Source organism: Typopeltis vanoorti, chromosome 16 (assembly GCF_054136105.1).
Source record: "Typopeltis vanoorti isolate ZY-2024b chromosome 16, IOZ_Tvanoo_1.0, whole genome shotgun sequence".
Taxonomy (NCBI): domain Eukaryota; kingdom Metazoa; phylum Arthropoda; class Arachnida; order Uropygi; family Thelyphonidae; genus Typopeltis; species Typopeltis vanoorti.
The window spans coordinates 46,520,492-46,546,594 of record NC_143564.1 but is presented as its reverse complement, the minus strand read 5'-3'; the positions used below and the strand labels follow the sequence as shown (position 1 = coordinate 46,546,594).

The following is a 26,103-nucleotide window of genomic DNA, read 5'->3' as shown; positions in this document are numbered from 1 at the left end:
TCCTCTAGTTAATGACTCAAATAAAGCTTAGACTAATCTTTCATCAGCGGAACCAGCACTGTGGATACAAATACGATTTCCACAGGGCTACACAGGCACCATAACACTGAAGATGTTCTATAATATACAAAGTGAAATATCTATAATTTAACTGTATATTTAAATGTCTTCTTTTTTTTTTGTGGTTACCTGTTTTATTTTGCAAGGACAATGTGGTATTTGCCTTTGTTTATAAAGACCTCTCTTCAAATTTGTTTAGCATACAAAGGAACCTTTAGATGGGCTTTTCAGCATAAGGTGAGTTTGCAGATCTTATATGGAGGTGGCTGGCTATTTCTCAGAAATTGTAGTTTCCATCTTCAAAACCCCCTAGTTAACAGAATCAATTTATAGGCATAATTATATAGGCCTCATAGCCTTAGTTACTTCAGCTGTAAAAATGTCCAAGCCTAGTTCTTTTGAGATATTTAAATATCAAACACATTTACAGTATCTATATGTAGATTATCTTAAGCAACCAATCATGTACCTATTCCTCTATCCTCAGTGACATGCACAGCATACCGTAAAATGAATAATGACAAGAAAAAATTAAGTGTTTATGATGGGCGATTTTTTTACCATCATTTTACTGTGATTTTTCATATGCAGTAATACCCCGACTTACGTGAATCCAGAGTTACGCGGTTTCTTATATGTACATATTCCCGTCCCACTTCATGCCTCACCACTAGTCATATCTTTCCGGTGCCAGCCACATTCGCCAGTGTCGCACATGCTGTGAACAAGCACTGACGTGTTTTGCGCGGTCTCCATCATGCACGATTTTTATCATCTACAAACTTTGCAATTGTTTAATGTTATGTTCTTGATAAAAATTTTATCACATAAAAAATAATAATGTCATCCAAAAGAAACAAGTCCGATTCTTCTACAGCTAGCAAGAAAAGAAAAACATTGACTTTGGAAACAAAACTCAACATTATTAAGGATTTTGAAGGTGGAATGAAAATTTGTGAGCTAGCAAAGAAGTTCGATCTACAGGAATCCACAGTAAGAACAATCATAAAAGATAAAGAGAGAATTCTCGCTGCTGTGAAAAATGCCCAATCATTGAATTCAAGCATAATTCGTAAACGTCATGGGATTATTGGTGAGATGGAAACAATGCTTAAATTATGGTGTGATAATCAAGTGAGAGTAAAAAATTGTCCAGTTGATCAAACGACAATATGTAGCCAAGCCAAGCTGATTTTTGAGAGGCCAAAAGTAGAAGCTGGAGAAACGGCCAAAGGAGAAAATTTCGTGGCCAGTAATGGTTAGTTCAGCCGATTTAAAAATCTCTGTAACTGGCACAGTTACAGAGAGAGGCGGCAAGTACTGATAAAGAGGCTACGTCTTCTTTTCCTGGGATACTTAAGGCTATCATCGAGGAAGGTAGCTATAGTAGTCAAATCATATTTAATGTAGACGAGATTGGCTTGTTCTGGAAAAACTTGCCTAAGAAAACCTTCATAGCACATGAAAAAAGAAACGTTTCCTGGCTTTAAGGCTTCCAAAGACCGGTTAACAGTAATGCTTGGTGGAAATGTAGTTGGTGATTGCAAGTTAAAATCTCTCTGAATTTGTTGCTCCGAAAATCCAAGAGCTCTTTAAAAAAAAATCTAAAGCTGGGTTGCCAATGATTTGGAAGTCGATTTCTAAAGCTTGGATGACAGCTTCTATTTTTGAAGACTGGTTTGGTCACCACTTCATACCTGAAGTTGAACGTTATTGCCAGTTTAAAAAAATTCCGTTTAAAGTTATGCTCGTTATTGATAATGCACCTGGTCACCCTCCTGCAACTTTGATTTTGATCCACATGTAAAAGTTGTTTTCTTGCCTCCAAATACAACCAGCTTACTTCAACCGATGGACCATGGAGTTATCAAAACATTCAAAGCGTACTACACACGACGTTTGTTTGCAAGTCTGAATGAAGCTATGAGGCAAAATGAGCAACTGTCTGTTAAAGAGGTTTGGAAACAGTTTAATGATTTCGATGCTGTAAGGATTTTCAGAGATTCTTTCAGTAATTTAATAATAAGATGGTACACCTTTTGGCAACTCGTATAGGTAAATATGACTTCTCCATTGCTTCTGCCAGTATCACCACTTCTGGGTCTGACTCCCACTGACGAGACCTCAATAAAGGTCGAAACCGGTCTGGGTAGTGGCTCTTCCCTTAATGCATAGCATTATACATGTCTGCAAGGAGATGTGCTTTGCATTATGGGAGATACTGAGACAAGGAGTGATGAGAACTTGATCCACCTTTACCACGAGTTGCCGCAGTCCTGAAGATACTTCATGCTCAAACTTTGTTTGCTTACACTTGGATAAAGGATTAAACTAAATTCATTACAGTAATAGACTAATTGGAGGAAAATTGTTGATATGTGATTAGTAATAATGTAAACGTATTCATAGTATCCTCTACAGCCCTTGAGAGTAAATATCATGAACTTAATGATAATGATTTATATATTTATTTAAATGTTCATGTGGTATATCAATAGGAACTTAAGATCCAGATAAATAAACTCAATAAGTTGACACCAGATAATCTTTACTTAGTAATTAGGCATGATTTACTTTAGTTAAGTTCTGGTTGAAGGTTATACTCATGTCTGATGGAGTGAAAATAGTAAAATTATTATTATTGTTGTATAGGAACTCCATGGAGTCAGAAGACTCATCGTGGAAGACCCAAACTATCTACACAGTATCTATATATACCTTTCATTGAACCCATTAACGACAAAGTATTCATAACCGACTCTTGCAACCTATTCCATTCATTCACACTCTCCAAACAAAAACTAGTTCTCACATCCCTACTGACTATGCCCTTACTCAACTTCCAGTATTGACCTCTTGTTCTGCTCAGTCTAGCCATGTGCTGAAGCGTTTCCCCTGCATCTGTCCTATAAAACCTTTTAATAACTTAAATATTTCTATCATATCCCCTCTTTCTCACCTATCAACCGAATTCTACAACCCACAAATCCTCAGTCTGTCCTTATAGAGAGCATTCCACAGTAATCCAGATGTGGACATATCAAGGCCTTATAAAGAGGAATAACTACTTAGTGTGTTCTTCAATAGCCATATAATCCTGTGCTACCCGCGACCTTAGTACTATATCCTCTAAACTTCAACTCTCTATCTGCTACCACCCCAAACTCCCTAGCTTCATCAATTTCCTGGAGTACAGTTCCATCAATGTGATACAAAGATTGTAATCTGTTTATCCCACAAATGCACAACTTTACATTTCTCGGCATTAAAGCGAAACCCATTTGCGTATACTTGAGCCTGTTTAAATCATCCTAAAAGCTCTCCACATTGTCTTCATTAACTATTCTTCTACTCAGTTTTCCTTCATCAGCAAACAACTAACCCCCCCCCCCACAGATTACTTCCTATATCATTAATGTACAAATTAAACAGTAGTGGTCATAGCACAGAACCTTTTATTATTATTAGTAGTAGTAGTAGTATTACCCAAGACCCCCATGGAGTCAAAGACTCATCTAGGAGGTCCTTTTATCATACACACAGCTCATCATAGCGTGCTTTAAACACACTCAAATTCTCTGCAGACACCACACTCTCAGGCAAGGCATTCCAATCATTCACAACTCTGCATGAAAAAAACCTGCTTCTCACACCCTCTTTATACAGTTTCCAGGGATGACCTCTAGTTCTCCCCCGATCTCCCACTATTTTTTGTAGAACCTCTCCAGCATTGATCCTATAACAACCCCTTAATAACTTGTAGGTCTCTATCATATTTCCCCTCTTATTCCTCCTGTCCACTGGACTCTGCAAGTTGCATCTTCTCAATCTTTCCTCATACTTGACATTCCAGAGGTTAGAAACTACCTTAGTCAGTCGCCTCTGGACCCTTTCCAACATCTCTTCATCCTTCTGAAAACCAGGTGACCAAATATGGACACAATAGTCCATGTGTGGGGTAATCAAAGCCCTATACAATGGAACAAGAATCTCCCTACTTATACAAGTCAGTGTCTTCTGCATCATTCCCAGAAGCCTTTGTGTTGTCTCCACAATTTTGGCTATGTATCCCCTAAATTTTATATCCTTATCCACTATCACTCCCCAGATCTCTTATTTCCAACACTTCCGACAATATATCCTCACCAAGCATAAATTCTGCATCCCTTTTTTGTTTTCCAAATTTTTTGGCACACTACTGGTCATCTGCATTCTCATGGATTCTGCTCCTCCATACCACGTTTTGGTATCTATCCATCAGCCATCCTTTTATCCATATCACTAATTTCATATCCATCTCCATTTGTTCTGACATTTCACAGAATGTGATATTCTGTGAAATGCCTTTGCAAAATCCAGCAGAATCATCATGCAGTCATTCCCTTTATCCAGCTCAGCTGTCACTCTATTATAAAATGTTAGTAAATTACTAAGGCATGCCTGACCCATCCCAAACCATGTTGCCTCTCATAAAGTATCATATTCCTATCACCTGTTCCTGAGTTCTCTTTTTGACCTACTTTTCTGAGACTTTTACCACCACTCCTTGGATGCTGATTGGTCTATAATTTGCTACTGTAGTCTTAGAAGCTTTCTTATGCAGAGGAAAAAATTTTGTACCGAAGTTGACAAAATTTGGTATGGGCGTCTTCATATCCATTGTGAAGGTGACATCATCAGAAATTCAGATTGTATCTTCACCTAGTAAACCCTTTCTGATGTTACTAATCTTACCCCATTTCGAGAAAGTTTGTATAAGAATTTCATTACTGTTCTCTATATATTCCATTCGAAATCTTTTGATTTTTACTGTTTTTACCTGACTCCCAACCATTACAGGAATAACTGTGCTGCCTTCGAAAGTAAAACTCTGTAATAGTTTATCCCTTGTTTCTACATTTTTAACTACAATTATATATTTCATTCTGCCATACAGAGTGAAAGAATAAATCTTATTAGCACCAACTACTTTTAAAATCTTAGTCTTCCATCTCACTTCTTCACTTCCTGGAATTTCAATTCTTAGAGTTTTTCCACCCTTGGCAGAATTGGTACCATTATCTCAGGTAGGGAAAAATACTAAAACCTCTACATTTGATTGTAAGAGAGAAAAACAAAACTTCCAGTCGTAAGACACAAAAAGTGTTAAATAATCCTGTGATATATGAGGCTAGTTTGAAAAGTTCTCGGCCTAGACCATACGAGGTGGTATCAAAAAGTTTCGAGACTAGCTCTATTTACAATAAATTACTTTATTTATCTATGTTTACACACTATCACTTTCAAAATAGTCTCCTTGCATATCAATACAGTGCTCCCACTTTCATGCCACTTCTGGAGTGTGTCCTGGACGTCTTCTTTGCGAAGCATGTCAAACACCTTCTGCGATTCGTGCTGGATCTCTGCAGTGGTGTCAAAACGGTGACTTTTGAGCTGGATCTTCATCTTCGGGAAGAGGGCGAGGTCTGCAGGAGCCAAATCTGGCAAGTAGGGTGGGTGCGGAAGTCAGATCATGTTGTTTCTGGCAAGAAACTCGTGTGAGGAGAGCTCAGTGACTGGGTGCATTGTCGTCGTGAATCATCCAGTTTTTCGCACACCACAGATCTGGTCGCTTTCGCTGAATGTTCTCCCTCAGATGCTTTAAAACCTGGCAGTAGAACTTGCTATTGATGGTCTGGCCCCTGAGGATGAATTTTCGATGCACAATGCCACGAATGTCGAAAAACACGATGAGCAGGTCTCAGGGTCGTACCCATACACCCAAGTTTCGTCACCAGTAATGATCCTCGACATGAAGGATGGGTCATCCACGGCACGCTGATGGAGTTCTCGGCAGACTTCGACACGGTGTTCCTTCTGCTCCTGGGTCAGCAGCCTGGGGACGAACTTGGCAGCAACACGGTGCATGTTCAAATCACACGTGAGGATTGCCTGGACTGTTTCGTATGACACACCAACAATGGCAGCAATGTTGTGGAATGTTCTCCGATGATCCTCATGCACAAGTTGCCGAATGGTTTCGACATTTTTGGGGGTTGAGCTTTGAAGGTCTTCCTGATCTCTCATCGTCTTCCAGTGATGTTCTTCCACTCTTGAAGCACGCGTCCCACTCAGAACACCTCGAACGACTAATTCCAGCATCGCCTTAAATTTGTCGAATCATGTCAAACGTCTCTGTGGCAGATTTGCCCAGTTTCATGCAGAATTTCATGTTTGCTCTTTGTTCTAACTTGCTGTCCATGACGAAATCGCAGATGTGGTAATGCAGGTGGTCAGAATAGCATCAGTTGCACAGCTCCCGATGTACACAGGATAATGTCTTTTGGCACACTGACTTATGAAGGTAGATACTCCCTGTGACTGTGTGTGTGTGCAGCCTTGTGCTGCCATCTGTTGGCATGTTACAAACCTGATCTAGAAACTTTTTGATACCACCTCGTATATGGCAAAAATATCGGCAAAATGTTTTTTTTTTCCTAAGTTGGTACATCTGTCATAAGCATCCATGTGAAATTGCAAGTCATTCTATCAAGTAGTTTTTTTATACAGCAAAAGTGTTCTGTATCCCTTGAAACTGGTAAAATTGAGTGTAGTGCAGTTATAAAATTCTTTGTAAAAGAAGGTTTAACGGCTAAAGAAATTCAATTGAAGTTCATAAAAGTTTATGGGCACTCTTTTTCTCCTTTGTTTTCGACAATTAAGAAATGGTCTGCTGAGTTTAAATGTGGCCATACCAGCCTTGAAGATAATTCATGTGAAGGATGTCCAAAAAGTGTAACAACACCAGAAATTATTGATCAAAAGCACGATATGGTATTGGATGACTGGTGAGTCAAAGGGCATGAAATTTCTGAGACTATAGGCATTTCAAAAGAACCTTTAAAATATATTTTGCATGAAGAATTGCAAATGAAAAAGCTTTGCGCAAGATAGGTGCCGCGCTTGCTCATAGCAGATTAAAAATGCACTCTCATGAAAATCTCTGAACGGTGCCTGCAGAGTTTTAGCAAGAATAAAATTGATTTATTCTTTTTAACTGAATAAAACTAATATATGCATCGATTTATTACTATGGATGAGACTTGGATTCACCATTGCACACCAGAATCAAAACAGTGGACAGAAACCGGTTGTTCAATGCCAAAGAAGACAAAATCAGTTCCATCAGCATTAAAGGTCATGGCATTGGTGTTTGGGGATACTTAAGACATTTTGTTTATTATTGAAAAGTGTAAAACAATAATAGGGAATATTATTCCGATCTTTTAACCAGACTGAATGAAACAATTTGTGAGAAAAGACCCAGTTTGCAGAAGAAAAAAAATTGTCTTTCATCAGGACAATGCACCTGCCCACAAAGGTGTTTTGGCAATGGGAAAATTAAGGGATCTGCACTATGAATTGCTGAAACATCCACCCTATTCCCCAGATTTGGCTCTCTCTGGCTTCTATATCTGTTCCCAAAACTAAAACTCTTCCTCACTGGTCAGCATTTTTTTCTTCAAATCAAGAGGTGATTGCAGCTGTAGAGGGGTATTTTGCAGATCTTACTGAGAACCACTACAGGGACAGGATGATGGTGCTGGAGCATCGCTGGAATAAATGTATTAGTCTTAAGTGAGATTATGTTGAAAAATGAAAATAATTTTGAAATTAGAAATTCGTTTTTTCATTGTTAGGCCAAGAACCTTTCAGACCACCCTCGTAGAAATAATTCTACACCACTAGCAAAATGCCCTATTTGAGCTACTATAAAATGGCTGCAATGATATTGTGATCCTGTAATGCAGATATTAATTACACTACCAGAAATCTTAATATTTACTTTAAAAAATAAAAAAACAGTGCTAGTGAATGCAAAACCACCACTAACACCAGTAAAATAAAATCAAAGTGAAAAACAAATGAAAGAAAACCAAAGTACTTATCTCGCTGAAAATTGAGGCGAAAAAATAAAGGGTTGCTCATCATAGGCTTAGAGTAGTTAATATAGGAGTGCAAGAGAGCCTAATAGTATTAGGGGAAAAAAAGACAGATAGATAGCATGAGAGAGAAAAGGCCTCGGCTCTTTTATATCATCATATAGCCAATGGCTATCGGTTTTCCATTTTCACCAATCTCATATAGATGAACAACCAAAAAACCAATTGGAACTAAAGTGTAAAGATGACTAATACCCAGGTGGTTAGTCCCATCTGGGTTAACTGCCTTAAGTTGGCCTTCTCTGCCTAGGATTGCTCTCCAGTCATCCCAGCAATTGATTATAAGACTACTTTGAATTAAGAGGATGGAACTATTTAAAAAACCTCTCATAGAAAGAATAGACAGAATTTTATCTCCCTCTGGTGAATATTGCATAATGTGGATGGTCTACATCATCTAGTGATAAATTTGATATCTCTTAGAGTGCTTCTTTCTAAATACAAAAATCGACTGACTGAACAATAAAATTTCCACAATACAATATTATAAAGCATTTGAATGTCATATTGCTGGTTTTCAAATCCATGTTTTTTTCTGACCTTCCATAACTGGTATTTTAATTCATCATCATCATCAAATTCCTGCCATGTACCCTCAAGGGGTGTACAGGATATGAAAGTACTACATGAAAAAATTACATCATTACTAACTTCCTATCTACAATTTTCCTCCAAATCAGTCTGTTACTTGTCAAGACTCCAACATTATCAGATCTTATATTTCTATCGTCTAAGGCACTTTGTACCGTATCAATCCACCTATATCTTGGTCTTCCCCTGGGTCGTTTTCCTGCCAACCTGGCAGAGAACACTTGTTTTGCTAATCTTTCCTCTCCCATTCTATTTAAGTGACCATACCACCTGAGATTAGCTCTGCTAACGCATTCCTGGATGCTGACAATGTCAAGTTCTTTCCTAATATCCACATTTTTAATATGATATTGCCATTGATGCCATCTGTTCACGCCTCTAATCTTTCTCATGACTCTCATATCTGCGGTCTCTAGGCTTTGGTCAAGTGTTTTACTTCTGACCCAGCTCTCAGATTAATAAGTTAAAGCTGGTTTGAACACTGTCTTGTATACAGCTAATTTAATTCATTAATTATAAAAATCAAGATTCTCTTCCCATTGCTGACTGATGGTGGGTATTGTAAAAAAATAACCTATTCTGTTGTAAATAGTGGTGCCCAACACATTAGATAATCTCAAAATATGCAGAACAAGAGGGCAGCTGTAGAATGCATGTTCTACTGTTTCCATTTGGTAACAGATGTCACAGATTGTATCTCCAATGTTAAAGTACCTCCATTTGATGGCATTGACTGGAGGGCGACCATATGCAATTCTCCAAACAAGATCCTTCCTGTTAGGGTACCCTTGGAACTTCATCAAGTTATGAAAAAAATATTGTTGTCAGTACCCAACTGTGTAACTTCGCAGTGAAAGAGATTAAAGAGACAAAATTTTACTTTTTTTAATGGAAAGAATGTCAATTCCGAAGTGTTTTAGCAGTCTTAGAGTTAAACACAAAGTGTTGTAGTATTCAGGAACAATCTCAGCTTTTGGAACCTGACAATTTTTGATCATTAACTTTATGATCATTAACTCCAAACAGGGGAAGATGAAAACCCAAGTAATACCAGAGAAGGTCTGCACATGTGTGATTAGTTTGCAATATTTTATGGATTTTTGAAGCTGTATTGCTTAGATAGCAGAATTTGAAGACTGCAAGTCCAAATCCTCCATGCTTCATTGATAGTTGAAAAAATTCCTAGATTTGAGTGATAGTCCTCTCGTTGCAAAATTTTGTAAATTGTCTATTGAAGAATGCAGCTGAAGAGCTATCTGCTAAGTGCTGTTGCATTCTTATCTTAAAATTTCTTTCTTCTACTGTTTCTGCCTTTCCAGTTCTATTTCTATGTTAAAATTTCTAATGATGTTGCTACATTCTATACCATTGCGTTGGTTTGTTACAAAACCAATTTCTCTCTTTATGCAGATCTTTCAATCTTTTGAGGAAAGCCTGTTCCTTTCCCCATTCCATCATATTCTGGTTTACTGCTTGTTTGAATTTTAACCACATATCCCAATTCCTGGTAACATTATTCCATTTCAAACAGAGGATGTGGAATTTAGTTGAAAAGATCAATGGAAAATTTGGTGGAAGTCTCCATGGTCCAGAAGAGATCTCTACTTTTTCCATGCAGTGGAACTTAAGTATAACTGGTCTGTGATCTGACATGTTGATGTCTAGATGTTTTATCTGAATTATCCTATTTATAAAGGAAGAAGACATATATAATTAGATCAATACGAGTACCAATACCTTGATTCATGTATGTGTATGCCTGGAGATTAGGATTGCAAATCCTCCATATGTCTACTAGTTGAGCATTGTCAAGACATGCTTTTAACTGTGTATATCCCACTTTTCCACTCCTTGGATGTTCTCCTATTTTGTCTAATGTGGGGTTTTCAATACAATTCCAGTCTCCAGCTGCTATGATGCAATGGGTACCATATAAATATGGCTCCAATTCCTGGAAGAATTTTTGTCTAACTGTTCCATTGAATGGAGCATAAACATTTATAAATCTTATTACGCATCCACAGTATTTCCAATCTATTGTCAAGATTCTCCCTTCTGCATCCTTTGGATATTACAGAATGACCCACGGAGGGTAGCGGGGAGCAAGAATAAGAACTCCAACTCCGGCCCTGTTAAATCTTCCAAAGCTCCAATAAGAAAGAAGTGGATATCTATCTGTTAAACTTTTTTTTATATCTTTATATCTGCAGAAGTATGTTTCTTGGAGAAACAAAACCTGATATTATGGTATAGCATAAGTTTCCATATAGTTTCTTGTTTAATTTGCCTATGGAATCTTTGTACATTTAATGAGGCAATGCAGAAAGGAGATGCTATGATTATTGAAGTGTCATTGGTAAGTCTTTAACTTCTAAATTTTAGATGAACCCGATAAGGTCTTCAATCTGTGAAGAAGCAATTGTGTAACCTGCTTCTTATAAAGTGTTTTCCAGATTTTTACAGTTGCTTTCCATTACTTCAATTTCATGGCCATCATTTTTGATTTGGAAGCTAGTTATTTTCTTTCATATAGAGGCGTGGCCAACTTCATTCTATACGAGGACCAATATATCATGAGTGGTAGTGTCACGGGCAGCTCGCTTTTAGACAGAACTTAAATAAAAATAAACTCTGCATTTTTTTCAAGGCAATAGTTATATGGATTGAATTACTATATTTATTAAATCATTTTACTTCTGGAAGAACAATATAAAATACTTGATTGATTTAAATATAAGTTGTTAAATTAAATTTAATTACACATTTCTGGGATTTTTTACATGTAACACAACTTAATGAGAACACTGTGGGCGTTCATGTGCGGTAACAAATTCATCAAAGTCGATTTTCAATGATGATGACGATATTCGTAACAAATCCTGAAGGTGGTCATCAGTCATTCGGCTTCTTTGTGACGATTTAACTGCCCTCATAGTTGAGAAAGTGCATTCACATATGTATGTGCTTCCAAACATAGATGCAATTCTCAAGCCGAAATCACTCAATGCTACCCTTGATACCAGTTTCCAAAAGTCAATGCCTATCTCCACCCTTGACTGGAAAAAGGGGTCACTTTGAAGGTCACACAACTCCAATTGAACAGTGTCATGCTACTCTGAAATGTCGGTTAATAATGTGAGTTGCGGCCACATGTCACTGAAGTCAGAAAATCACTTACTGAATTGCTCCAAAAGTTGGTCTAACATTGGCACAGAAAACTTGAAGTCAATGTCATGGCTCTTCTCCATCAACTCCCTGCTGGAAGGGAAATGTACTAAGTTTCCTCTGGCTAGGGTGAATGTAAAAACTTATGAACCCATCTAGGTGTCCAACTAAATCTGAGATTGTTTGGTTACGTCCCTGTAACTTCACATTGAGTTCATTCATGTGGTGTGTGATGTCTGTTAGAAAGGCGAGTAAGCTGTTAAAATGAGGATCACATGGTTTTGTGATTAGTTCTTTGTTTGTCTTCTTGTGTTCCTCTAAAAACTGTTTTATTTACTTCCTCAAAGCAAAAAACCGTTTCAAACAGTTCCCTCTGCTTAGCCAACGTACTTCTGTGTACAACACTAAATCGTCATATTCTGCCTCCATTTCTGTTAGAAAAGAAAGAAACTTGCGGTGTGTCAAGGCCCTTAATTTCTGCTTTTAATTAGATTCACACACTTCATTACAGTTTTCATAACATCCTATATCTCCAGAATTTTACCACATAGAGCCTCCTTATGTACAATGCAGTGCAATATGGGGCAATTAATTCCAGCCTTCCTTAGTAAGCCAACTAAGCCTGTTTGAGTGCCATGCATTGATTTGGTGCCATCTGTCACAATAGCTGTGAGATTGTTGATGTCACCAGTACCATTTACGACCTTCATAGCTGTATCATAAATATCTTGACCTTTGGCTGTGTTTTGCAATGACTCTAATGCTAGTAGCTCTTCATTAATAATAAAGTCTTTGGAAACAGTTTGAATGAAAATTAGAAAGTTGAGCTGTATCTGTTATGCCATTTGATTCATCCAGAGCCAATTAGAAGTAAGATGAATCTGTAATAAAACTTTTTAATTTATTTAATATGTGAAAACCTATTTCCTCAACTCTTTTTGTTACAGTTTGTTTTGATAGTGAGACGCTTTCAAACTCATTGGCAATTTTATCTTCCCCAAATGCACGTGCCATTTTAACAGAACAGTGTTTTATAAATTCACCATCGGATAATGATTTTTTTGCTTTTGCTATCTCTGCACTTACAACAAACGATGCCAAGAGTGAGCTTTTTTTTTTGTATTGATGTTTGTTTAGTAAAAATAGATTTCTGAACACTAACCTCTCTCTTCAAATTACCTACAATTTTAGTACATACTTGTCCAACGTATCCTTGGTATTTAGAGGCATGGTGCTGTATGTAGTGGCATTTGAGGTTATATTCCTTGTGCATAGACAATACTTGCAAACACACAAAGCACTGTGGTTTGTTGTCATTATTGTTTATAAACATAAATTCATTTTCCCATTTCTCCTGAAATGACCTGTTTTCTTCACAGATCTTACGTTTCTTACTCATAGTACACAAAGGCTGAAGTAACTGACCAGGGGACACAAACTTCAACAATAACACTGTTAACTGATCACTGTAACCAGAGCAGAGCAAGTGACTTTCAATGATGTGTTATTCTGGAGTGCATAGAAATCTACTCCCACTACTACAACTCATGCAGAGAAGCAGTAGATTTTATAAATTGAGTAATCTTTTTAAAGCAATTTGATACCATGTTGAGAATATAAATTTTTTCCGTCATCAGAAATAATGAATGTAACTAGTATATCAATCAGAAAATCTGTGGTCGAAACTAATAGCTAAATTGATAATACATATAATTTAATATAATTTTTATCCTGCCGAAGGCAGCACAAAATCATGTTACGGGCCGCATGCAGCCTGCAGGCCTGCTGTTGGCCACCTATGATGTAGATGATAACTGTACTGAGAAAACCTTGAATCAGTAAACTTTATTATATTTTCTTTAATTGTATCTCTTGCTTCCTCTTTATTATTAGCATGAGTTGGTTCTTCATAATCCATAAACCTTCTGAGCCTGAAGAGTTTTAATTTGATGATCCACAACCTTCTCCATCTTTACATTTTTTATTACTTCTTTTTTTCTTTTAGTTGTAGGTCTTTTTTTTTTTTTTGCTTATCTTCAATTTTTTTTATTAATTCTTCTTTCCTTTTTGATGATCTTGTCTGCATATTAAGTTCTTTCATTTGTCTTGCTTGCTTTTCTGTTTCTTCTCTAGTTTCCCCTTGTAGAACAGTTAAATGTTTTTGCATTTCACTGTGTACCTATTCAGTTGTTATTTTAGGTTCATTATTGGTAATTTCAACTGATGTTCCATCAGTATTTGACTGGAAAAGTTGCTCCTGCAGATCTGGAATTTTGGGGCTAATTTCTAACTGATTTGGTCACGCACTTTTTGTGATTTTATCAAGTGTAGTTTGCTTAAAAGCACCATCTTTATTAGAGTGAATTGGAAGATTAGGGAACTCTTCATTATGCTTTTCTGATATATATGGTGTTCCAATTGGGTCTACAGGAGCTCCCACTCTTTCCGCGAAAGTTCTAAAAGGACAGGTGTTAACGTTGTGTTCAGAACTTTCGCATTTCTGACAAGATTTGAGGCACTGATTAGCGATATGTCCAATCTCCATGCAGTTGAAACATTTAGATTTGGGACAGTTACCACCTAAGTCAGTGGTTTTCAACCTTTTTTACTACGTGAGCTACTTTTCTATAAAAAGTTATTCGGTGATCTAATCTCTTATAAGTTATTCGGCGATCTACTCTCTTATATATAAGTTATTCAGCGATTTACTCTCTTCTATAGATCACGTTCCCCCAACCTGATATCTGATTACACACAAATAAACATAAGTTATTTGTTATAAACATAATAAACAGAATTGTACAGAAATCTACTAAAAATTCACAACTAAAAACTTTATTTGAAAATTTTAAAAATTTATTTATCACTTTTAATTATTTTAATACAACAAAAAAAATATATATATATATTGGAATAAAATATTTATTTCTCTATTTTGGAAAACCAAAGTTATAAAAAACAACAGATTGATTACAAACTCACAAGTTACAGGAAATGCTAGTTGATTAAAAAAAAAAAAAAAAGTTAATGTGAAATTTGGCATTGTTCGGACCTCGCAATATTTTCATAGTCAAGTTGATATGAAGAAGTGGCCAATCACAGACAATCATCCAAATGATCATTTGTAATTTGGTTTCTTAATTGATTTTTTATGACGGTCATATGTGAAAAAGTGGATTCTGACAAGTATGTCGATCCGAAACACGACAGAATTTTCAATCAATATCAGTTAATATTGGGAATTTTTCATGTGCATACTTCCAAATAACTTCATTGTTTATTGATTTTAAATGTAAACTATTCTAAATGTTTATTATCTCAAGTTCTACTTCAGCTTGCTATCAAACAGCCCACTAATTTATTTGAAATTTCTGTGATGTTCAAGTTTTCTTGAAATGGATTATTGATAAAAGATACAATCATTTCAGTTTTATTAAATTCTTTGAAACCATAGCGAAGCATTTCTTGATTTTGTTCAAAAAATGTTAATAAATATGGGAGATGTCTAAATTCGCGGTCATTTATATTCTTTAATAAAAGTAAGTATTGTTGGAAAGTTTTTATTAAACTTAACATGTCAATTAAATTTTTATCTCTACCTTGTTACTCTAAATTTAAATTGCTTAATTTTGTACAGAAATCTACTAAAAATGATAAGTGTAACAACCATCTTTTATCCCTCAATTGTGGATAAATATCTCCTTTTTCATCAAGAACATTTTTATATTATTAATTAAACAGAAATCTTTCTAAAAATTGACTTCTGCTGAGCCAGCGAACATTATTGTACAACAGAAGTTCCTTGTCATCATCTGCCTGTGATTTAAATTACCACCGTTGCTAGGCTTTTATTATTATTATTATTATTATTATTATTATGGGCGACTCCAGGGAGTCCTTAGACTCATCGAGGGAGGCCCTAAGCATCATGTCCACACAACTATTCGACATTATCACAGTATCTATCATACCTTGCCTTGAACTGTCTCACTGTCATAGCACCCAACAGACTCTGGCAGTTTATTCCACTCATTTACCACGCTAAAAGTAAAGAACCCAGCTCTAACACCCTTGCTAACCACACTTTTGCCTAGCTTCCATAGATGTCTCCATTCTCCCACCACCAGTCTGATCTCAAAATTATCCTCTGAATTAATCCTATAGAAACCCTTTAGCAATTTGAATGTTTCAATCATATCTCCCCTTTTCCGCCTATCAACCAATTTCTCCAACCCACAAATCTTCAACCTGTTCTCATAAGGTTCATTCCATAGACCTGCTATCATCTTGGTCACTGGCCTCTGGATCCTCTCCACCTCCTCCCCATAATGAAGAAACCTAGGTGACCAAATCTGGGCACAGCAGTCGAGATGAGGTCTTATCAAGGCTCGGTACAGAGGTACAATAACTTGCTTGTCTCTGCTCGTCAAAGTATTTTTCAACAACCAAATGAGTTGATTTAGCCACTTTTGCGATGTGTCCCCTGAACTTCATCTCCCTATCCACCAATACTACCAAGTCCCTGGCCTCACCAGTCTCTTGGAGTACAGTTCCACCAATATGGTATACTGCTGCTAATCTTTTCACCCCAAAATGCATAACCTTACATTTTGTCATTAAATTGACATCCATTCTCCTTAGCCCAGAACTCCAATCTATCTAAGTCCTCCTGCAAGACTTTGATATCTTCTGCATTCACTATTGCCCTACCCAACTTTGCGTAATCAGGGAACAAATGAACTGTTCCTCTTAGATCCTTCCCTGTATCATTAATGAACAGAATTTATAATTTTAAATGTAATATCTAAAACATCTTTTGTGTTAATCTTTTACTACACAGTACTTGTTGGTGAATAATACAGTGGTACGTTAAAAAATATGGATATTTGTCATCGTTTTTACATAATGAAATGAAGCCTGATTTATTACCTATCATTGCAGGAGCACCATCAGAAGTAATAGACACAAGTTTAAAATGCGAAACTTTGTGTTGTTTCACAAATTCATCAAATGCCGAAAAAATGTCTTCTCCCCTAGTCATTCCCAATAATGGTATAATTTTCAAAAATTCTTCTTTACTTGAATAATCTTGAAATACAATGCGAATAAATACCATTAACTGAGCAATATCAGTGAGGTCGTTTGATTCAACAAATTGTAATGAAAACGCAACACACTGGTGAATGTCTGACATTAACCTGGCCTGGAAACTTTTCTCTGGCAATTGGAACTCTTCCTTTTGGCAATTTGAAACCTTGTCTGCGTCCTAGAAGTAGTCTCTCTCTAGCGACGTCTCGAACTGAGAAGCTTTTTTCTGGAAGCGGGAAACTACTCTATCAAGCAACATGGATCCGGGCAGTCTCTCTGACGGCGACTCTGGACCGGGCGACCTCCTCTCTGATAGCAATTCTGGAATCGGGACCCCTTGTGCTTGCTTCAGTCTCTTTTTATTAGGCCTCCTCTGAGACCACGCATGAAGTTTGGCAACCCCCAAAGAATCAGTACGAGTCTTTCATCTTAAGTTTCAAGTTTGGCACACCTTTTGTTCTCCTCTGCTTTCTTTTGATTGTAAGTTGCCGGCCATCGGAAAGTTGTTTGAACTCTTTCTGACTGACTTCGGAGATGTTTACACTTAGAGCCTGCAAGCCTTTCTCATACATACAAGTTTCGATAACAATCTTTCTAATGCTGCCATGTACAGCTTTGGCGACAAAAACATTGCCTTTATTTTTAACACTCTAACATATTGTTATTAAAGCAGTATATACAGTTAACTTCAAAAGAATTATTTACAAAAACATTAATACAAACTATATCGAGACAAATAAAGTTTATTTTTTACAGTATTCACATGGGACTTAACCTAAGTAAAAAATTGATGTAATGCTTTAGAATATTTAAGCTACAGTCGAGTTTTTACGCTTTGTTTATAATCATATTCAGTCGGCTCACTGTTTGACTTCCACTGATCCAAATTAATTCATTTACCCGTACTTATAAGAAAATTACTGATTTGACAATTTTAACAAAAAATAAATAAACAATAGCAATATACTTAAAGCGAATTAAAAATAATACAAAATAACGATAAATAAAATATTATGTTTTCTGTTTTAATTAAATTTGTAAGTAAGGAGGAATATACAAGAGATCGGCCAAAAATCGCTCCACGATCGACGGGTTGAACACCCCTGACCTAAGTGATCATGTGAACCACAATGCAGGCATTGACATTGTACTCCAGCATAGTTTTGCCAAAACTCGCTTTGTACTGATGTTGACAAAATTTGGTACATGCGTCTTCATATCCATTGTGAAGGTGACATCACCAGAAAACCAGTTTGGATCTTCACTTGACAAACCTTTTTTCGTATATTACTAATCTTACCCCATTTCGAAAATGTCTGTATAAGAATTTCATTACTATTTATATATTCCATCGGAAATCTTTTGATTTTTACTGTTTTATTACCTGGCTCCTGACCATTACAGGAATAACGGTGCTGCCTTCGAAAGTAAAACCCTGTAATAGTTTGTCCCTTGTGAAACCTCTGCCTTAAGGGATGAAAGAATAGAACTTGTTTGTGCGACTATCTCGTTTAAAACCTTAGTTACCCGTCTCACTTCTTCACATCCAGGAATTTCAATTCCTAGAGTTCACACGCACCCTTAGAGAAATTGGTACCATTATCTCAGGTGGGAAAAGGATTATAACCTCTGCATTTAATTGGAAGAAAATACTTTCAGTCTTAATACTAAGAATAAAATAATCCTGATACTTCTGGTGGTGTAGAAATAATTCTACACCACCAGCAAATGTTCGTTTGAGCTACTATAAATTAGGGCCTTGATACGGCTAAAAGTAATCATGTAATGCAGATACTAACTGCACTACCAGCAATCCTAATATTTATTATTTATTAAAAGAAACCAGTGCTAGTGGGGATGAAACCACCACTAGCACCAGTAAAATAAATTAAAGTGAAAAACAAACAAAAGAAAACCAAAGTGCTTATCTTGCCGAAAACCGAGATCTCGTCAGTGGGAGCCAGACCCAGAGGTGGTCTTTATTGAGGCCTCATCAGTGGGAACCAGACTGAGAAGTGATACCAAAATTGAAGTAATGCAGAAGTCATATTTCCATATATAAGTAACCAAAAGGTGTCACACCTTATTACTAAAATACTCTGGATTAGAGAAATATGTTGACAGTTTATTCACTTGGTTATACTATAAATTAAAGCTGCCAAGAAATTATATTCTTGGTTTAATCCTTTATCCAAGTGTAAGCAAACAAAAGTTTATGCATGAAGGCAATGGATGTGAAGCCATTAACCTCTATATACAAGTAGCCCAGTCGTGAAGTGACTTCACGTGCAACTTTGTTTGCTTACACTTGGATAAAGGATTAAACCAAAAATATAATTTTTGTCATCTTTAATTTCTGCTAGCACTATCTTGTTACCAGTCTTTTGTAAGGTTTTGTCTTTGTTGAATCTGTGGAAGTATGAATATATATTTTCATCAATTTCTTTCAAACAACATTCGTACACTTTACTGTCATCACCTCACTCCATGATGCATCTGTAAGATATTATAGTTCTTTCAAAAGTTTGAGAGTTTTCTCACGTTCACTAGCAGCAGTAGTAGCCTTAGCAAAAGCACTTTTTAAATAATATGCCTAGAAGACTTCAATAACACCCTGGTCATACATTCCAAGAGTGAGATGGTATTCCATTAATCTTGTTAATGAAATAGCAGAAAATACAAGTGATCATAAGTCGAGAATTGACTACATAAAAGTAATTTATGTTAAAACTATATGGAATAATGAACCCTATACTTACACACACACACATTCAAAGCCTGAAAACATTGGGTTGTTTCTCTTCTGCAGCTGATTTGCAGTCTACAGATACAAAAACTTAACATATTCAGCAAATAAATTTAACATGCATAAAATTGTTAACAGTTGACTCTGATTCTTGAACCAAAATTACGCATTTCTTATACAGTTTGTGAGTAATCAGGATTTGTTGAAATGTTCCAAAATAAAACAGAAAAATAATAGCAGTAAATGCTCTTGTATTCAATTATACAAAAAATGATAACCCATGCCTAATCTTCAACGATGCTTTACTGCAAGTATATACAATTTCTGATGGCAGCAATTTTTCATTTAACAACATCATGAAAAATCTGCAAAATGTACGTATATGTTCCTACTTATTCGAATTAAAATACCTGTAGATATTTTTATGTAGGTATCAAAATATTAATAATTTATTGCACAGGCCTCACTTATCCATTGATGAAACAAAATGTGATTATATGATTATTTTGGAATGTTACTGTTCTTTCACTTTGACAGTTGTCAGTTCCATAATCACTGTATGGCTTTCTTTCTAAACTTCATTCACAAATAAAATTCAGCTGATGTATTTCATTATAACTTATCTATCTTGATTAAAAAACTGAACATACGTCAGCTTCTCAATAGTAACTTGAATAATAAACAATCTACATAAAATTACAATTCATTCCACGTATTTATTTTCGTTATTTCCAAAGGAAATCATATACAAGTCGCCCTTTCCTTTCTGCTGTTGTCTTTACAACATCTCTTTCTCTATTAACTATTCCTTTTCTTGTGTTCATAATTTCTTTGCTTCACATCACAACATAACATATCCTGTTCTCCATGACGTGCATCCATGTGATTGACATTATAACTGCCGTATCACAAACAACAAAGAGAACAGTAACGACAGACCAGATGCATTTATTATTCATGTGATGAGGTTTCTTTTCGACTTGATGTCTGTTTCATGTATTTATCATAAAAAATATCTACAGGTATTTTAATTCCAAAATCCAATAATGTAGAAACATATATATACATTTTGCAGATTTTTCATGTTTTGTTAAATGAAAAATTACTTTAATCATGAAGCCAGGCATGTCTTAATGGCTTCTCTGTTCATCTATTAATACTTAAACTGCAAATACTGCTTCTATATTCTCCAATTCTCAAACTCTCACATATGTTCTCTCTGTTTGTAATTAACTATTTCATTTACAAACTTTGTAAGTTAAAATTAGTTTAAACACCGTCTCTTGTATACTGCTAGTGGTTTAGCTAATTTTGCACTTATTTTGTATAAAGTTATTCAGCTCGTTTGCCCATATTATCTTGCTTATTTTATTATGAATTTCTATATTTAATTCTACATCTTCACTAAAGAATCATGCCTAAATAGCTGAGTTATTTTCTTTTCTTTTTTTTTTTTTTTTAAGTTTATTTTTCACTTGGTTAGACTATAATAAATTTAGTTTAATCCTTCATCCAAATGTGAGTAAACAAAGTTTGCGCCTGAAAGTATCTTCAGAACTGGGGTAAGGTGGTGCAACTCGTGGCAAAGGTATAGCAAGCTAACATCACTCCTATCTCAGTATCTCCCATAATGCAAAACACATCTCCGTGCAGATATGTATAATGTTATCATTAAGGGAAGGGCCAACTACCCAGACTAGTTGCGACCTTTATTTAGGTCTCTTCAGTGGGAGCCAGGTTCAAGTGGAGATACCAGGCAGAAGCATTAGCAAGGTCATCTTTACCTATAGGAGTTGCTAAAGGATGTGCAACCTTTTTATTAAATTACTCTGGATTTAGAGAACGATGTTGAAAGGTTATTTTTCACTTGATTAGACTATAATACATTTAGTTTAATCCTTTATCCAGGTGTGAGCAAACCAAGTTTGCACCTGAAAGTATCTTCAGGACTGGGGTAAGGTGGTACAATACTGGGCAACTCGTTGAAAAGGTGGAGCATCCTCCACTTGGGCCTGGCTCCCACTGAAGAGACCTCAATAAAGGTCGCAACTATTCTGGGTAGTTGGCCCTTCCCTTAATGATAACATTATGCATATCTGCAAGGAGATGTGTTTTGCATTATGGGAGATACTGAGATAGGAGTGATGTTAGCTTGCTCCACCTTTGCAACGAGTTGCCCGGTGTTGTACCACCTTACCCCAGTCCTGAAGATACTTTCAGGTGCAAACTTGGTTTGCTAACACTTGGATAAAGGATTAAACTAAATTTATTATAGTCAAACCAAGTGAAAAATAAACTTTCAACATCTTTCTCTAAATCCAGAGTAATTTAATAAAAAGGTGGCACACCCTTTGGCAACTCCTATAGGTAGAGATGACCTTGCTAATTCTTCGGTATCTCTACTTGGACCTGGCTCCTACTGAAGAGATCTCAATAAAGGTCGAAACTAGTCTGGGTAGTGGCCCTTCCCTTAATGCATAACATTATACATATCTGCAAGGAGATGTGTTTTGCATTATGGAAGATACTGAGATAGGAGTGATGTTAGCTTGCTCCACCTTTGCAATGAGTTGCCCGGTGTTGTACCACCCTACCCCAGTCCTGAAGATACTTTCAGGCGCAAACTTTGTTTGCTCACACTTGGATAAAAGATTAAACTAAATTTATTATTATTATTTTTTCTTTATTTATAAAAAAAGACTGGTGTACTCGTATATAAAAAAATACCGATATATTATTATTATTATTATTATTGTTGTTCCAGCAACTTCAAGGAGTCGACAGACTCATCGAGGGAGGCCCTAACCTAACCTAACCTTGAACTCATTCACAGTCGTAACACCCACAACAGACTCTGGAAGCTTATTCCACTCATTCACTACTCTCCAAGTAAAAAACCTAGCTCTAACACCCTTGTCAACCACGCTCTTGCCCAGCTTCCATTCATGGCCCCTAGTCCTCCCACCACCAGTCATATTTTCAAAAATATCTTCTGGATCAATCTTATAGAAACCCTTCAGTAATTTGAATGTCTCAATAATATCACCCCTCCTTCGCCTATCGACCAATTTCTGCAACCCACAAATCTTCAACCTATTCTCATAAGGTTCATTCCACAGACCTGCTATCATCTTGGTCACTCGTCTCTGGACACCTCCACTTCCTCCCCATCACGAAGAAACCCTGGTACCCATAACTGGGCACAGTAGTCTAGATGGGGTCTTATCAAGGCTCGATACAGAGGAACAACAACTTGTTTGTTTCTGCATGTTAAAGTATTTTTCAGAAGCCAAGTGATTTGGTGAGCTGTTTTCACTTTTGCAATGTGCCCCCTAAACTTCAATTCTCTATCCACTAACACTCCCAAATCCCTGGCCTCATCAATCTCCTGGAGTACGGTTCCACCAATGCAATATACTGCTGCTATTCTTTTCACCCCAAAGTGCATAACCTTACACTTTGGCACATTAAATTGACATCCATTTTTCCTAGCCCAGTCATCCAAACTATCTAAATCATCCTGTAAAATTTTGACATCCTGTGCACTCATAATTGCTCTACCCAACTTTGCATCATCAGCAAACAAGTGAACACTTCCTCTCAAATCCTTTCCTATATCATTGATGAACAAATTGAAAAGAAGTGGTCCAAGAACAGAGCCCTGTGGCACTCCACTAGTCACAAGCCGTCTTTTAGACTCCACTCCTGAATAAACCACTCTCTGGTATCTCTCCTTCAACCACCCTCATATCCATCTCACCAACCCTATATCTATCCCCATCTGCTCCAGTTTACTGATTAGGGTTCTATGTGGTATCCTATCAAAAGCCTTGGCAAGGTCCAGTAGTATTACTGTAAACCCATTACCCCTATCCAGTTCAGCCGTCACTGTGTTATAAAACATGAGCAAGTTATTGAGGCATGATCTACCCTTCACAAAACCATGTTGTCCCCCATACAATATCCCATTTTCATCTATCCAATCCTGTATTCTTTTCTTGACTAATTTCTCTAAGACCTTGACAATGATTCCTGATATGCTAATCGATCTGTAATTTACAACAGCAGTCTTGGAACCACCTTTATGCAGTGGAACTATTTTCCCCTCTTTCCACCCCCCTCGGGACTAACCCAGACCCGAGACTCAAATCAAACAAAATGGTCAAGGGTACTGACAATTCTATAGCTGCTTCTCGTACAACACGAGCTGGTATACCATCCAATCCCACAGATGTATTGACATTGAGGTTATGCAATAGACTGCTCACCTCCACTTCATTCACCACTATTCCCGTATAATCTACTGGTACATTTGTTTCTGCAATGTCACCACCTGGATGATATATTCTTGCAAAGTGCTCACTCAGTAACTCAACTATATTAACTGATTCTGTTATCTCCCTAACATCGGCATTCTTTAAAATCATTCTGCCATGTACATTTTTCCTTTTACTTGCTACAAATCTAAAAAACTGTTTAGGATTCTCTTTAGCCTGCATGGCCAATATTCTTTCGTAATCCTTTTTTTGCTTTTCTTACCACACTCGTTACCTTTCTGGCCTGCGCTTTATACCGTTCGTGTGCCTGCCGGTCACCTTTCTCCTTAAATTCCCTCCATAGTTGTTTCTTTTTTTGCAGCTCAAGCTTAATGCTGTTATTCATCCATTTAACCCCTAGTTGATTTATTATTCAGACTCTAGGTATACAGTCAGCCATTGCTTCATGCAAACACTTCTTAACTACCTCCCATGCACTAGTCCGACTTCTAGTCCTCGCACTAGTCGACTTCTAGTCCTTGCAGTTATACATGCCATGGCACTGAACCAATCAAACTCCTAAGCTTGTCATACTTTCCAGCCCGATAATTCCACATGTACCCTGTCTTAATTGAAAATTCTACACCTTTAGTCACCTCCCAAGTCAAGACCCTATGATCACTCTCACCAATTGGTGGCAATGTGGTCATATTAGTTACAGCCAAATCCTCAGATGTAATTACTAGGTCAAGCACTCTCTGACCCCTAGTATTTTCCATTACATGCTGTCGCAGATAGTTATCCCTTAATAACCGCATAAAATCCAATTCCTTCCTCCCATGTGTCCTCGTCTCACTCCAATCAATGCGACCATAGTTGAAATCTCCCATAATAATCAGCCTCCTTCCACTCATTTCTTCTATTTGCTTGTGCATACTGTCACCACCATCTTTTCCATCACCTGTTCTATAGCAGCACCCAATTGTATATTTAGTTCTGCTAGCCACAATCTCACACCAAATGGTCTCAAATGTGCTCTTTTCTCTATCTTGCAATTCAACTTCTATTCTCCTTGGCTGCAGCTCATCAGCTATCATCAACAATACTCCTCCCCTCCCCCCCCCATTTTATTCTCCCTGTCATTCCTGAACACACTATACCCATCACATTCAATCCCAATAGCTATATCATCTACAGTCAGCCATGTTTCACTAATGCCAATAACCTGTGGTCTGGAAGTGCCAACCATGGCCAAAAACTCTTCCTTCTTGTTCCTAATACTCCTAGCATTAGTGTACATGAATTTAAGACCCCCATTAGCCCCAACCCTACCTTCATGCCTTATATTAACTATCTCACTCTGATTTGTTGTCCTTATTTGCTCGGGCATATTATATTCATTCTTACATTCAACTGCCTCCCTAAGGACTGTATATATCTACTCCCCCCCCCTTAATAAATCTAGTTTCCCTGAATTTGCATATCCACCACATTCAGCATCACTTTCTCAAGTCTTCTTACACCGTAACCATTCAAATGCAAGCCATCCATCTTATATAGATCCTTTCGCCCATCGAACTCACTCCACATGTCCACAAATTCCACGCCACTCATCATACATAGCCCACGCATAAAGTCATTCGCAATTATGGCCCTCCTTTTAAACATTTCACTGTCATACCATGGCAAAAGACTAATCATTCTAACTCTCTCACTCTTTTCTTTTGCTACCTCAAACAATTCATTCAGGTCTTCTATCATTTCCATTTTGTCTCCTTTCAAATCATTCGTACCTGCCACAACAATCATTTCTTTCAACCTTTCCTTTTGCTCTCTAATAGACTCAGTTACATCCTTTATGGTTGCACCAGGTTGGTACGATTTTGTCAAATCCTCTACTATCACAAGTCTTATGTGATAGTAGAGTGCTGTATGGAGACTCGTACTAATGAGTCTCCATACAGCACTCTCTCCTTCATTTTGTTCATGTTCACACTCATACGTCTATTTTTCCTGTCATACTTTTTATTATTGACTGGTTCATTCAGTCGACTTTTGCTCATACTCTCTAGCTGCTGTTTTGCCCTTTGTATCGCACCATTGAACAACGCGATCTCACTCATTGCATCTATCTCATCTTTTTTATTCTCAGTAAAACCATTAATACTATCATTCACACTTTCTACATTCACACTCTCACAATTCTCTGGTATGA

At 36.8% G+C, this 26,103-nt stretch overlaps 1 protein-coding gene across 2 annotated transcripts in view; it reads left to right on the top strand.

Annotated features, from left to right (window-relative positions):
- rictor (rapamycin-insensitive companion of Tor) overlaps positions 1-26,103 on the top strand; it is a 955,009-nt gene that overhangs the window by 749,754 nt on the left and 179,152 nt on the right. The window lies entirely within an intron of this gene.